At 35.2% G+C, this 14,402-nt stretch overlaps 1 protein-coding gene and 1 long non-coding RNA gene across 2 annotated transcripts in view; one reads left to right on the top strand and one right to left on the bottom strand.

Moving 5' to 3' along the window:
- The window catches only part of Syt1 (synaptotagmin 1), a 594,727-nt gene that overhangs the window by 527,864 nt on the left and 52,461 nt on the right, over window positions 1-14,402 (bottom strand). The gene's annotated exons all lie outside the window — the stretch shown is intronic.
- The window catches only part of LOC111817005, an 18,170-nt gene that overhangs the window by 1,456 nt on the left and 2,312 nt on the right, over window positions 1-14,402 (top strand). The window contains exon 2 of the long non-coding RNA XR_002821301.1: window positions 9,785-9,790. This is a non-coding gene — a long non-coding RNA (uncharacterized LOC111817005). The remainder of the gene's footprint in view (window positions 1-9,784; window positions 9,791-14,402) is intronic.

Below are 14,402 nucleotides of genomic sequence, written 5' to 3'. Positions count from 1 at the left end.
TTTGTCTCAGTGTCTTACCTTACTTGCATAGTAAATTCAAAGGTATATTTTCCAAAAGCAGCTTGCATTTATGTTTTTTTCTACACATTCTGGTCTTCAAATTTTTTTCATTCAATTTTTCGGGATTTTTTTTCTTTTTCAAATAACATAGATTATTAAAAATTTTATTATATATGGACAAATGATGCTCTCTGTATTTAATCATTGCTTTGCATAAACAAGGAAAGGAGATTTTACTCAAGTCTTACAATAGAAGAGAAAGGCTGTGTGACTTTACTCCCCAAGGCTGGAGAATGTACTTAAGGGCTGGGTGGGGAAATGTTACTTTGCTAAATGTTTCTACAAAAAAGAAAGCCACCATTGTCTGGATTTTCAATTCTAGATATGAAATAAAACTAATGATGTTTTTCTGTGATCAATACTTATATATAAATTTATTAGAAATAGAGCAAGTCAACATATTTTGTGAACCTTATTTTCCATTTTTATTTAAAACCTTAAAGATTTAATGCTTTCTTCTATGTGAATAACCACCCAAGATTTTCATTAAGGTCATTTTTATGTAGAAAACAAAACAATAGCCAAAAAAGACCGTGCTAACTTTCAACTTTTGAATACTTCCAATACATTGTTTATAATCTTGAATTTACTTTTGAGCACTATTTTTATTATGCATTGTCAAATTACATTTTTATATATTTAATTACAAAGTGATATTATGATTTTGAGTGGAATATAGAGGAAGTTAATATATGTGCTGCCTCAAAGTTTTCACATTTTTCATGATGAAAACAAGAAATTTTTTCTTAGTGCTATTTGAGTATACAGTATTAAGTTACTAACTATACTCTCTATGCTCTACAATTAATTTAAAAACCCCAAAGCATTTGTTACTTTGCATCGAAATAAGGCTTTGTCACTTTGATTGTGATTACCATATTCATCCCAGCTCTTTCTCCACAAGCCACCGTATTGCCTTCCACTTTTATGAATTTAATTATTTTAGATGCCACCTACAAGCAAGAGCATGCACTATTCATCTTTCTCTCTCTGTGCCACTTCCTTTAGCATAATGTTTCTATAATTTCAATTTTGTTGTTACAATGACAACCTTTATTCCTTTTAAAAACAATACTAATTTCACTGCACAAATATATTTCCTTTTCCTATAACCACTCATTCCTTGATGGATGCTTAGGTTGGTTGTTTAACCTCGCTATACTTTTGTTCGCCCTTATACTTGCTGCTATTCGTCCTAGCTAGATCAGTTAGATTAGACAGGATGAAGAGTAAAGAAGCATCCAAACTGGAAAAGCAGAAGTGAATTATCTTGTTTTCCAGAAGATTCCATGCGTAGAAAATCATAAAGATTCTACAAAGAACCTGTTAGAAATGACAAACAGCTTCAGTGAAGTTGTATTATATAAAATCACCTTGCAAGAATAACTAGTGTTTTTCTACACTAACAGCAAACTCTTCAAAAAATAAATCAAGCTTTTTACCAAGATGGTGCCAAAAGTGAAGAAGGAAGGCCCCACCACTCCCAAAGCTGAAACCAAAACAAAAGCTTTGAAGGCCAAGAAGGCCATGCTGAAAGGCATCCACAGCCACAAAAAGAAAATACAAGCGTCACCCATCTTCCACCGTCCTAGACACTGCAGCTCTGTAGGCAGTCCAAACACCCTCAGAAGAGCGCCCCCAGGAGAAACAAGCTTGACCACTCTGCCATCATCAAGTTCCCCCGACCACAGAGTCAGCCATGAAGAAGATTGAGGACAACAACACACTCGTGTTCATTGTGGATGTCAAAGCCAATAAGCACCAAATCAAACTGTGAAGAAGCTCTATGACATCAGTGTTGCCAAGGTCAGTACCCTAATCAGGCCTGATGGAGAGAAGAAGGCATATGTTCGACTGCTCCTGATTATGATGCGTTGGATGTTGCCAACAAAATTGGGATCATCTAAACTGAGTCCAGCTGGCTAATTCTAAATATATACTTTTTCTCAGTAAAAATAAATAAATAAATAAATAAATAAATAAATAGAACTAATACTTGTGTAAGATCAATAAAAAATTAAGGTAGGAATAAGTTTAACCAAGTAGATATATAATAACGAAAACCAAATAAATGAAAAGTTATCTGTTTCCATGGATACTATGGTTTAGATACAATGGCCTCCCCAAAGTCCCCTGTATTTAGAAGTTGAGCTTTCAGGAGGTGGTCAGATCACAAGGTACTTCCTCAGCAATGGGTGGAGGTGGGGCCTGGTGGGAAGACGTGGCCACCACTGGGGAGATGGATGGACAGGCTGCACTCTTGTCCTCAGCCCCCTCCTCACTCTCAACTGCATTCCACTGTTGGTGCCTGAATAGCAGGGAATGAGCAGCTTTCTTTTGGTGTGCTCTTCCACCTGCTGCTTTTGTTATGAAGCAAGCTGGACACTAACTGAAACCTTTGAAACTGGGAGCCAAGCAAATCTATCCTCCCTGATGTTGTGTGTGGCAAAAAAAAGGTAACTAATACAGTGGAGGAGAGGCATTAATATTTTTTAAAAAATATCTGCAGAGTCAGTGGAATCTGTATTGAAGTAAAAAAATACATATTATGGGTTTTTTTTTTTATGTATTTAGTACAGGGTCCCACTACCCAGATCAGATTCGTAGTAATTCTGTTTTTAGCCTTCCAAGCACTGGGCGTACAGGTGTGAGAACACCTGCGGATCCTGTACTAAGTACAAAAAACAAAAAACAAAACAAAACAAAACAAAACAAAAAACAAACAAACAAACAAAAAAAGGACTGCACAGTGGAAAAGGCAGTCTTTTCATTAACTGGTGCTGAGAAACTGGACAACTATATACAAAAGATGAGATTTTATCCCTTTGGTTTTTTTTTTTTTTTCGTCGCTGGGGATTGAACCTAGAACTCCAAGTATGCTAGGCAAATGCTGTCACTGAGCTACATCCCCAACCTCTTTTACTCCTTTTCATATAAAAAAGCCAATTCAAAATTGATTAAATTCAATCATAAGGACTGAAATTACAAAACTACCGGAAGGAAACATTGGAGAGAAAAACTGTGTGACTTTGGTCTAGGCAATGAAATTGAGATTTGATCCCAAAAGTATAGGTGAAAAAAGCAAAGATAGATAAAATCTACACATAAAAATGGAAAGACTCTGCACATCAAAAGGAACAAGAGTGAAAAGATAACCTATCAACTGTAAAACTATTTGCAAGTGATATGGGTGTTTAATAATTAATATTCAAAATACATGAACTCAAATGTATCTACAAAAAGAAAATAATCTTACAAAGAATGGGAAAAGGACCTCAATAGACATTTCCCAAAAGATGACAAGAACAGTAAAAATACATGAAAAAATGCTCAACATTATGAATCAACATATACAAATTAAAACAGAAATAAGATACCATCTCACATCTCCCAGAATAAATATCAAAACATGAATACTAGAGAGGACGTGGAGAAAAGCGAATACTTACATACTATTGGTGAGAACATGAATCTGAAAAAATAAACACTTTGTAAATCATTATGGAGTGTCTTATTAAAGAAAAAAAAATTCTTCCAACCTAGCAATCCCTTTCTGGGTATGTATTCAAAAGATTTGAAGTCAGTATATCACAGAAACAGCAGGATTTCCATGCTCATTACGGAGCCACTGGGTTTAATGCTCTGAATCCTGCTTGCTCAGAGCACTCCTGGGTGCCCCACAGCTGAGTGGGGTGCCGTCGACTCTGGGTTGGGAAGCCAAGTTCACAACAGCATCAAAAAGATATGTCAGGCTTCTAGGCATTGCAAAAATTGCTGAATGCAAGAAACACAATTTTATAAATTATAAATTTCATTCTATCAATTTAGTCATCAATGATGAATTATTGATGGATAAGACATATAAACTGCATAGCTTAAGTAGAGAAAATTATACCTGATTTTCCTCCAATGAATTTCCCACGTTTCTGGAAAGAGTCCAACAGGCAAACGTATAAAGGGAGATCATGTTTTACAATTCAAATCTGATGGGATTCTACTCCAGCTAACTCTTTTTTTTTTAAAGTAAAAAATATTTATTGTGAAGTTTCCCATGGTGACACTCCCTCCTCCTGAGCTGGATCCCAGCTAAGGAGGCTGAGGCAGGAGGTCACAGGTGAGACCTAGCCTGGGCAACTGGGTGGGACCTGCCTAGAAATTTTTCTCAAGGGCTCAGAGCAAAAGCTCTGAGTTCATTCTCTTGTTAACAGACAAACCTTCTATACCAGCTATGATGGGCATCATTAAAATTTAGAAGTATAGCTTTTAACAGCATCCAGGTAATAATGTTCCCTTTGCTGCACCAGCAGAGCTGTCAACCGCCCACCCTGCAGGTAAAGATGTCCAGCTAACTCTCTCAATATTCTCACCACTCTTCTCTTTTCCGCTCTTGATAAAGTAAAACAAGAGCATAGAAGGAAAATTTGCCCTGTAGATCTTTTTGCTACTATGGAAGGCACAGTTGACAATTATCAGAAGTAACAAACTATTACTGAAGTGGTCTCCAGGGTGATCTGAACATGAAGTTCAGGGCATTTGACATACATCACTTCTCTTTCAAATAAGATGACTGCTAATAAATTGTACCAGCAAAATATTAATGTTCTTTCCTATGATCTTAATAAATAGTTTAGACAGGAAATAATTGAGACCTTGAGAAATAGGACCTTCTGAAACTGCATTAAATTGAAGTCAAATCTAATTCCTTTAATTTTTGGATTCAATGACTAAGGAGCCATAAGAATACTTTTTTGGGGTTACTCTGCTAATGATAATACAAGATAAAAATTCTATTTAGTAAATTCTAGGGTATTTTTTGGCCTTTGCCTTTCCCTCTAAGAGTGAGTCTCTCTTCTTTGAGTAAGGGATTCCTGGCAACTCTAATTCAGGCAACAAATGCTCTTTTGAACATTCAGGATCACAGAGGTTAATACCCTTGAGACTGGATTTGTCTAACAATCTGAAGACCAGTGCAGTACGGAGCAGGCTGGTACAGAAGACAGTAAGTCCTGTGGTCCAGATATTTCTTCACTGGTGTGCCCCTTGAAAATATGGGAAACTAAGTTAAAAATATAACTTGACCACTATAAGCTTCTTCTAAAATCGAATAATTTCTGAGGATTCCAGAATGATGCTTGATAATAACTCCTAGAATTTTGTGCATTTTAATGTTTAGAAAATGTGCTTTTCTGTAAACTTTTTTTTTGTAAGACTAAGTTGTGTTTCTTGAAACTCACAAGAATTTATAAGCTTATGATGGAATATAAAATAAATAATTATTTTAATGTAGGAAATGGTTAAGCAGACTTGAATGGATGCTTTCTCATTCAAGGGGGGCAAGTTTTTGTATATTATTGTGTAATCTTTGATTTTCATTACTAACAATCTCTAGAAGTTAAGTGAGTTCTTGTAGTGAGGTCAATGCTTTGTTCTCTAGAGGCAATTAAAAAGAAATCTGTAAGAAGATTCAGATAAAACATTACATGACAATTACAAAATGAACAAAATGTGATTTCTATGATGTAAATATAGACACGGTTTCTTAAGATTTTGGTGACACACGCCTGTAATCCCAGCATTGGGAAGGCTGAGACAGGAGGATCATTATGAGTCCAAGCTACGTAGTGAGACCCTGTATCAAATTTAAAAAAAATCCTATGAAAGTTTAATTCAAAGAGATTTTATTATTTGTTTAATAAAATTCAAAGCTAAACTTTCAAGACATAGCTTATTACAATAAGATTCTTTTAAACTTAGTCTTTTCATGCGGCATTCGATCACTGTGGAGAAACAAATACCCTTCTAGTTGTTTCAGAAGAAGCATAATTGGCATTCAGCAGAGTCCTATGAGACAAATATTGTGAAAGGCACTGAGATATCTTTTACAAATATGAAGTAGCATTTTGTAGTGAAATGTATACACACACATATATATCTGTATATTCAAAATAGCATAGTAGAAACTACGGTACAGAAAGAATAAAGAGCACAGTTCTGCGTTCCTCTCTTTAGCTCTATCAGGTTAGTATACAGGCTTCTCATTAGGGCAGACCTCATGGTTAAACACATACATAAAAGCAGAGCCCTAAATTTGGATTTTCAGATTAAAGTTTAAAGACATTATAGATTTGGAGGAGAAAACAAAAACCTGATGCAATTTTATAAGGAAGACTTTGTAAGCCAACATATCTTCCCCAAGGACGGCATTCTGTAGACTGGTCCACATCTATACACTGTGGCACTGTACAGTAGATGCTGGGAGAGCAGGTACTGAACATCTGCTAGGATTCTCAATACAAAAGTGTTCAAATAACTCCTAAGAGATAAAAAACGAATTTACATCAGGCCCACAAACCCGTTCACTCATTTCTAAGAAAGCAGTTTGAATTCTCAGGATGGAAACTTAAACTCCCGAGTGCTATGGGGAAAAGGAAGCTTCTTAGAATACTTGAGACACCCAGGGCATTTTCCAGTAACTATGGTCCTTATCATTTAATGAGCATGTACTCAATCTTAGCTATTGCAATAAATTACTTTTTAGCCTGACAACTTTAATAACATAAACATGGTCTTTAGCCTCATTTAGCAAAGGAGGAAAATACTGACCAAAGAAGGAAACTAATTTACATGAGATTGCAAAGCTATGGAAGTGGGATGTGAATGTCTATTTGTTCCTCTCATGTCTTGGTTTTACTTTGCTCATCCCTGGGGCATTGAAGCCATAAATGATGTTTGTGGATCACGTTGGCTTACATCACTGAACACTGCACACAGTTGGGCCACCCTCTACCTTGCACATTCACAGGACAACTAAACATATAGTCTTAGGAATATTTTCAACCTATCCTACGGTCATTATCCATACGTAAGCACAGAAGGGAACCATCCTTTTCAAATCTAATAACCATTCTTGGGTTGAAAGCTTGGGCTACTGCTAAGTCTCTTAGTCATCCATTCTGTTTTGTTTCTGAATTTTTACTTTTTCGTTGAGCATGTTAAGTTTTCATTTCATCTTCTGCGCTATTTTACAATGCTTGAAATGTATTCCTATGTATTCTACTTTTCCCCCCTATAATCTCTGTGTTTAGTTCTTCAAACTAAGCTTTTTACATTTGCAACACAGTGTAACTGAAGAGGACAGGATAATTTTCTATCCTGAGAATTCAAACTGTTTTCTTAGAAACGAGTGAATGGGTGTGTGGACCTGCAGTAGATCCATTTATTTATCTCATAGAAGTTATTTGAACACTTTTGTATCAAGAATTCTCATAGACTTTCTGTACCTGTCCTACTAGTATATACTGTGCAGGATAAAATAGTTTTTGATCTATGTCTACATTGTAGAAAGATTCAATCAAGCTAATTAACATGTTGACCAACTTACTACTAATGTGATTTAGTTTTGTGGTGTGAACATAAAATATTCATTCTTTTAGGAATTTTGGGATGTGTGTGTGTGTGTGTGTGTGTGTGTGTGTGTGTGTGTGTATTCTTATGACAAATTGGGGCCTGAAGCAGATCATTATTTTTTTTGTGTATCTGAAAACTGTGTGTCTGTGGATCAATACCCTTTCTTCACTGCCCTGACCCCAGCATCTGTGTGGTCTTAAATGTAAGAATTTAAATCATGATTTCATGTAAACATGCGAGAATTCTTCATTGGATTTTTCTCTCAGCTATTTTATAAATGCCTACCCAAAAATCTCTGCCACTCTTCCTCTTTCTCCCCCTCTGTTTTTCTCTTTATTTGTATCTCGGAATTAATTGTAAGTATCAGTAAATCTGAATAAAAATGGACATTTATAAATACCAAATGTATCTTTGTATTGACATTTTATATTTCTCATATACTGCATTCTCAATGACCTGGCAATTATGGTACTTATTAATCAATTTTAGAGATGAAAATGCTGAGGCTCTGAAGCAAAATAAGACAGCTTCATAGTCACGTTGCTAAGCAGTTGTCATGTTCTGTGATTCTAAATTCTGCAACTATCTATTAAATCATGTCTGTTCTATAAAGTTTGTCTTTTGAAAAATCTTTCTTTGTCTAATTCTAAAGGTAATAACTGCTACTTGCTAATCATTCAAGGATTGTGTAAATTAAGTTAAAAATTACTGAATAGAAAATATTTCTCTATTTCCCTACATAATTGCTGGTAATGAGTCTCTGTATATTTAACTAAATTTCTTATAATTTGATCATTTTCATTATATTTCAAACCTAAGACCAAAGTATATAATGTTCTACTCTCTTTTATTTTTTAATTTATCATCTGGGTTAGCATAAGTTAGGTTTCATCTTAACACTACCCTGTAACTAGCAGATAACTCACTTGAACCATAGTAGGTGACAAGAGAATTAAAAGTAGGAGGAGTCCGGGCGCGGTGGCGCGTGCCTGTAATCCCAGCACTTGGGAGGCAGAAATCAGGAGGATCACTACTAATGTGGGCTATGTAGTGAGACCCTGAGGGGGGAAAAAAAAAAAAGAAAAAGAAAATCAAGAGAATTAAAAGTAGGTGTATACTGCATGTCATACCAAGAAGTGCGTCCTTGTTTGTTCCTTTTGGGGCATCAAAGGCAGTGTCACACTCAACATATCAGTATTCAGGTTATAGAACAAACAGCTGGAATTACTATGGTAAAATAACACCACATTATTTGAAAGAGTCCAAATATTAACATTTTTTTTCCTTCCTGAAACACAGGACTTAACAAACATAAGCTTTGGGTTCTATCCAAACTCATTTGTTATGCCTAGTATATGCTAAGAACATGTGACTTTCAACTTAATCATTTCTATTTTACTTTCTTTTTATAGAAAAATGTTGGAATAAATTGATATATATCTCCAGATTATCATAAGAGTAATTACCATTGACTTTCAAGTTCTATTGTCCAAGGATATATATTTGAGATTAAGATAATTCCTGTTAGTTAATTCAATACACTTGGATTCAAGATTCAGAATACATTAGAATTCACGATATATTTTTGCACAACTATCAAATATAATATGGAAATATTTTAGGGCTTAGACCTCCTGAGACTTCCCTATATTTTAAGTAATTTCTATCTCCAAAATTCTTCTTTTTAACAAATTTATGTTATGGTTTAGATCTAGAATGACCCTCAAGGGCTGGGGAGAGAGCTCAGCATTCTAAGTGCCTGCTTGTCAAGTGCAAGGACCAGGGTTCAATGTCCAGTACCACATGCCGTGCTGGCCCTGGAACCCCAGTGTAATGTGCCATAGACCAAAACTGGGTGTGGTGGTGCACGCCTGTAACCCCATCCCTTGGGAAGCTGAGATAGGAGGATTGCTATGAGTACAAGCTGTGCAGCAAGATCCTATACCAAATAAACAAATAGATTTTTTAAAGAGAAGAGTGACCCTCAAACCCTCATGTGGTTACAAGGTATAGCCTCATGAGAACAAGTTTGTCACTGGGGCCATGGCCTACATGGCTCTGTCTCCCTCCTCGCTCTGTCTCTGCCTCCTGGCTGACAAAACCCAAGCAGCTGCCCTCTGCTAGCCCCGCTCACCATGCGCTCTTTGCCCTGGAACAGCCAACTAGGCACTGTACCCCCTAAAATCTGTGGGTCCCAATGAGCTTCTCCTTAAGTTGTGGGCATCAGATATTGTATCTCAGCAATAGGGAATATGACTATATTTTCTGTTTTTGTCACTAATTGTACAATTTTTAGGGTCATGTATAGAATTTTGAGAGATAGGTGCATTAAATTATTGCATTTGGATATATGCGGTCATTTAATTGACCTAAGGGCAAATAAAGCTTAAAATGCATACAAAATCTTATATACTCTTAATCTGTACTATTCATTTTTCTGAGGGAGTAGTCTCACTGTGTTGCCCAGGCTGGCCTTGAACTTGTATAATTCAGAACAGCTGGTATTGCGGGCATATACCACTAACCCTCCTTTAGAAATAATTAAAGGCAAAGCAATAATTTATGTCCTCAGGTAAACTATAATATGATACATCTTTTGTGCATTATTCCCGACTGAATAAGAGTCAAATATTTATAGTTAAAGTAGAGTATCAAATGCTTTTACAATAGTGACTGGGCGATAAGCCAAAAAATGTTCAAAAATTTTTTATCATTCATGCAAATCTAAGTTATCACTTACCCTAGGTCTCAGTCTTGCAATTGCAGATCATTTCTTTATGCCAACAAGCCTTATTTATTTCAAGTTCTAAGGCATACTTTCAAACCCCAGCAAATGAAAGGAGGATAAGTACTGAAAAAAGCTGTGTAATAATCCAGATTTTTTTTCAAGTGGAAGCATAAAGAAGATGATCACAAAAATGTCACAGAAATGCTGGTGTGAACCTTTTGCTTATGGAATGTAGTGTGCTACAGATTCATGGCAAGATGGAAGTTATTGCTACTTATTTTTTCATGATAATTTCAGAATCAGTAAAGAGAAAGGCAAGGTTTTGGGCATTTTTAAAAATTATTACACCTTCAATTATTTTGATAGCTACTAAAATCTTGGTGAAATGAAAATGAAAATGAAAATAAATGTTTCTTTTTGCTCTGCTATCAATAACATTTAGAGAAGAAGAAGTTATTAGGTGATTTCCTCTCCAGAGTTGAATTCACACCAACAGGGAGGAAATAGCAACTAGTTAAAATGTAATCTGGACATTGAAAACTTTGCTTTCAAAAGGATTAGAAATATTTGTGCAAAATTCTATTGTCATGGACACAATGGAATCTAACTCAGAGTGGATGCACAATGCACAATTAAAACCCAAACAAAGCTATCGACCTAGAGTACTCTTACTGTACTAAAAGTTTCAATTGAATTGTTCAGAACATGGAATACAACATCTTAAAGAAATAATGTTACTTAAAGAGTAGGTGTCCAAACTAGTCCAAAGGAAATCATGGGGCCCAATACGCAGTTGGGTGCAATACGCAATCTGCATCCGACTGGGAAAAACTCCACTTCCCCAGGAGCAAGGAGAGAAGCGAGGACAGAGGTTGTATGAGAAGTGAGCAAAGGAAGAATCACAAGAAAGGGGACTGCCTGGGGGAGTAGGGGACTGGGATCCTCAGAAATGGTGTGAAGGCAAATTCTGAGTGTCTACTGGAGGAGGCTATCGTGCACCTCATTTGGTAGACGAGAGTCCTAAAGATGTGAAAATTGTGTGCTAACCAACCAGTGAGCATCTGTGTATCACCTTGTGTTCTGGGTAAACCTGTACGTCTCTTAAAGTCTCTATATATTGAAAAAACATTTCCTAGCATTTCTATGCTAGAGGATTAAACATCCTCTTCAGATTGATATAAAAATCTACCAAAAAAAGCCAGGGAAGTAGCTTATAGCTCAGTATCACAGCACCTGTCTGGTAAGCACAAGGTCGTAATTTCAACTAACAATAAAAAAAATACCCTACCAAAATTGCATTAAATTAACATTTTTAATGTATTCAACTTGTAATTTAACTCTGAAGTCACATTGCCATTATGATAGGGACATGAATAGATGTTTCTAAACATTTTATTAAGAATATAGAAAATATATCTGAAAGTAACCACCTCTTAACAGCTATCGCTATATAGGTGGTATCTTATGTAACACATTTTTAGGTTATATCCTTTTTATGTTGTATCATCCCTACTTGCTTTTCATAAATCCTTATAATCCATAGTTATTTTTGTCACTTAAATTTCTCTATAAATATAATTCTCTTCTTTATTTCTTTTACTGCTCAGTTACGCGATCATACTAAAAGTATGTCTAAAATTTTTATGAAACTTAAGAACTTTTATGTGTAATCATAAAAGAGTACATTATTAAGAATATATATTACACCTACTGGGAGAAAGAAATACTTAATATTTGGTCCATAAATTGTACTGCAAACATTTTACAATGAAACGAAAAATCTTTTTTTTTTTAATTTTTTATTTTTTTGAAAAATCTTTCTCATTTATTGACTATCCACTGATGAAGTAACATATTGTAACCACCGGTTAGCATGCACAAAAGATTTCCTGAGTTAAACATTGCAAAATTAAATGGTTCCAGGAACAAAGCATTTTCTTTAAAGAAATACATCAAAATAAAATTGACTTTTTTGATGCAGTGCTTGCTTTTGTTTTGCTTTGTTTTGTTTCCCTCGCAGAGAGCGACTTAATCTAGAAACCTGATCTTCCCAAATTAGTTAAGCTTGTAATCTGCTCATTTCTTCAGACATGCCTCAGGACTCTTCATTTGTTTCCCTCCAGTCCACCAATTATCACCTTCATACAGAATTTTAGCTATTTTTCTCTACTTAAGGCACCAATAAAATGAATTTGAACTACGATATGTTTTCTACAACACTCCTACAATAAAACGATTCTTATGCCAAATGCAAAAATCATACTCTACTTTTAAGGAACAGAACAGGCCATTGAGGCTTGACTGGGAAGCCAAGCACAGCAATGATCCGTGAGCAAGCGGGAGAAAGGTTCCTCGCAAGGAAGCTGTTGCTAATAAGAGGGAAAGCGCCCAAGTTCGAGAGTTTTATTCACACATTTGCATTGTAATTTGGTTTCATAGGTGAGAGGAAAGTGCATGAAGTATTTACCACGCGTGTAATTGAACATAGACAGAGCATTATTACTAGATGAAGAGCTGAATTACACTTTTTAAGATCTAAGTTTATGTCGCTTCTCTGCCGTTTGGCCACGGGAACACCTAAATAAGTTCCAGGTAGTATATCAGAGCTCAGTACTTATAATTTTACTCTGCTCGATAGCTCCATGAAGAAAGGAAAGATAAAATAGCGCGTCCCTGACTCCAATTTCTTGTATTGTTTTAACTGAGAAATTTTTAATGCTTCACATATCCTAAAAAGAAGAGATAATAAGAACTGAGGGGGCAGGGCCCCCATGGATGATGCTAAGGGAAAACCATGAACAATGCCATATTTCAAATAAATGGCACAGCCAATCTTGAGTGGAGCACAGCGGAGTTAATTTTTAATGGTTTGGACTTGGAATATTTCCTCAAATACAGTATCTGCAGTCTGAAGATAAAATATCGCTAAGCAAATACTTCAGTCAGTTCCGAGACCTTGCTTCTTCAGACTCACGGAGTAACAACTTTAGAACTAGTTCCTATATATTTTAGGATGAACACACAAGCACACCGTGGCTAATGGGAAATAGGTTTTTGCTGTCAGAGAAGAAAGTTGCAAATGGGAGGAACCAGAATGGCCTCCAAATATTGATTGTGGATGAATTTCAATTTATCTCTTCAAGATGGATAAATAGATGCATAAATTAGCATAAAATAGAAATAATTGTGTTGCTATATACTCACACATGTATAAGAATATATTCATATATATGTATATATTCCCATATATGTAATATTTATAAGTATATGTAATAATATATTATTAGGTTTAGTTTCTGAGGTAGCCTAGAAGCAGTGACATTGAGGAGAGTCACATCTAACCCCTTGACCCTAGTTTTCTAGTTTGTAGTTTGACTACAAAGAATCAGCAAAAATTATTTTTGAAATTACTGATTCTGGGACTAAACAAGAAAGATAAAAGAAACAATTTTTTTGTGTCATAAATTAGGGAAGTATTCAAGGAATAAAGTAGACATGTTAAAGAAAGACAAGATAGATAGATAGATAGATAGATAGATAGATAGATAGATAGATAGATAGATAAATAGATAGACAGGGGCTACTTTAGCTCAAATCCAGGATAACTTGAGTGTCATTTTATATTGTATATTACATAGGGCACAGGATCACTACTGTGACATCAACACCAATATGCTTAAAATAAATCTATTGAAGAAGAAACACTGCACAAACTGAAAGACAGTCTCCAACATAGTTGCCCTACCTTATTTTATAAAACTGTCTGCATCACGAAGCACAAATTAAGACTGAGGAACTATTGGAGAAATAAGAAGTTTAAAGTGATACGAAAATCAAAGCCATAAGATGACATTTTCTTTGGATATGAAAGACATTATGGGGACAATTGAAGAAACTTGAGTAAGATCTGTAGATTAGAAATAGTAGTACGACTAGTAAATGCTAACTTCCTGATGTATGTAAGATGTCTTTAATTTTAGGAAATATAGACCTAAGCATTTAGTAAAGAAAGGGTTACTATTCTACTCTTGAATAGTTGAAAATGGTGCAGGAAAGTAAAGGCATAGATAGATAGATAAATAGATAGATAGATAGATAGATAGATAGATAGATAGATAGATAGATGATAGACAGAAAAATAGACTAACTTTAACCTTTGGGAATTACTAGGAAAATGCATGCTGGAATTCTTAATTTAATTAATTAA

This window comes from Octodon degus, unplaced genomic scaffold (genome assembly GCF_000260255.1).
Source record: "Octodon degus isolate 3935 unplaced genomic scaffold, OctDeg1.0 scaffold00004, whole genome shotgun sequence".
In the NCBI taxonomy this organism is placed as follows: domain Eukaryota; kingdom Metazoa; phylum Chordata; class Mammalia; order Rodentia; family Octodontidae; genus Octodon; species Octodon degus.
Note: the sequence above shows the minus strand (reverse complement) of the source record. Positions and strands in the feature narration are given on the sequence as shown.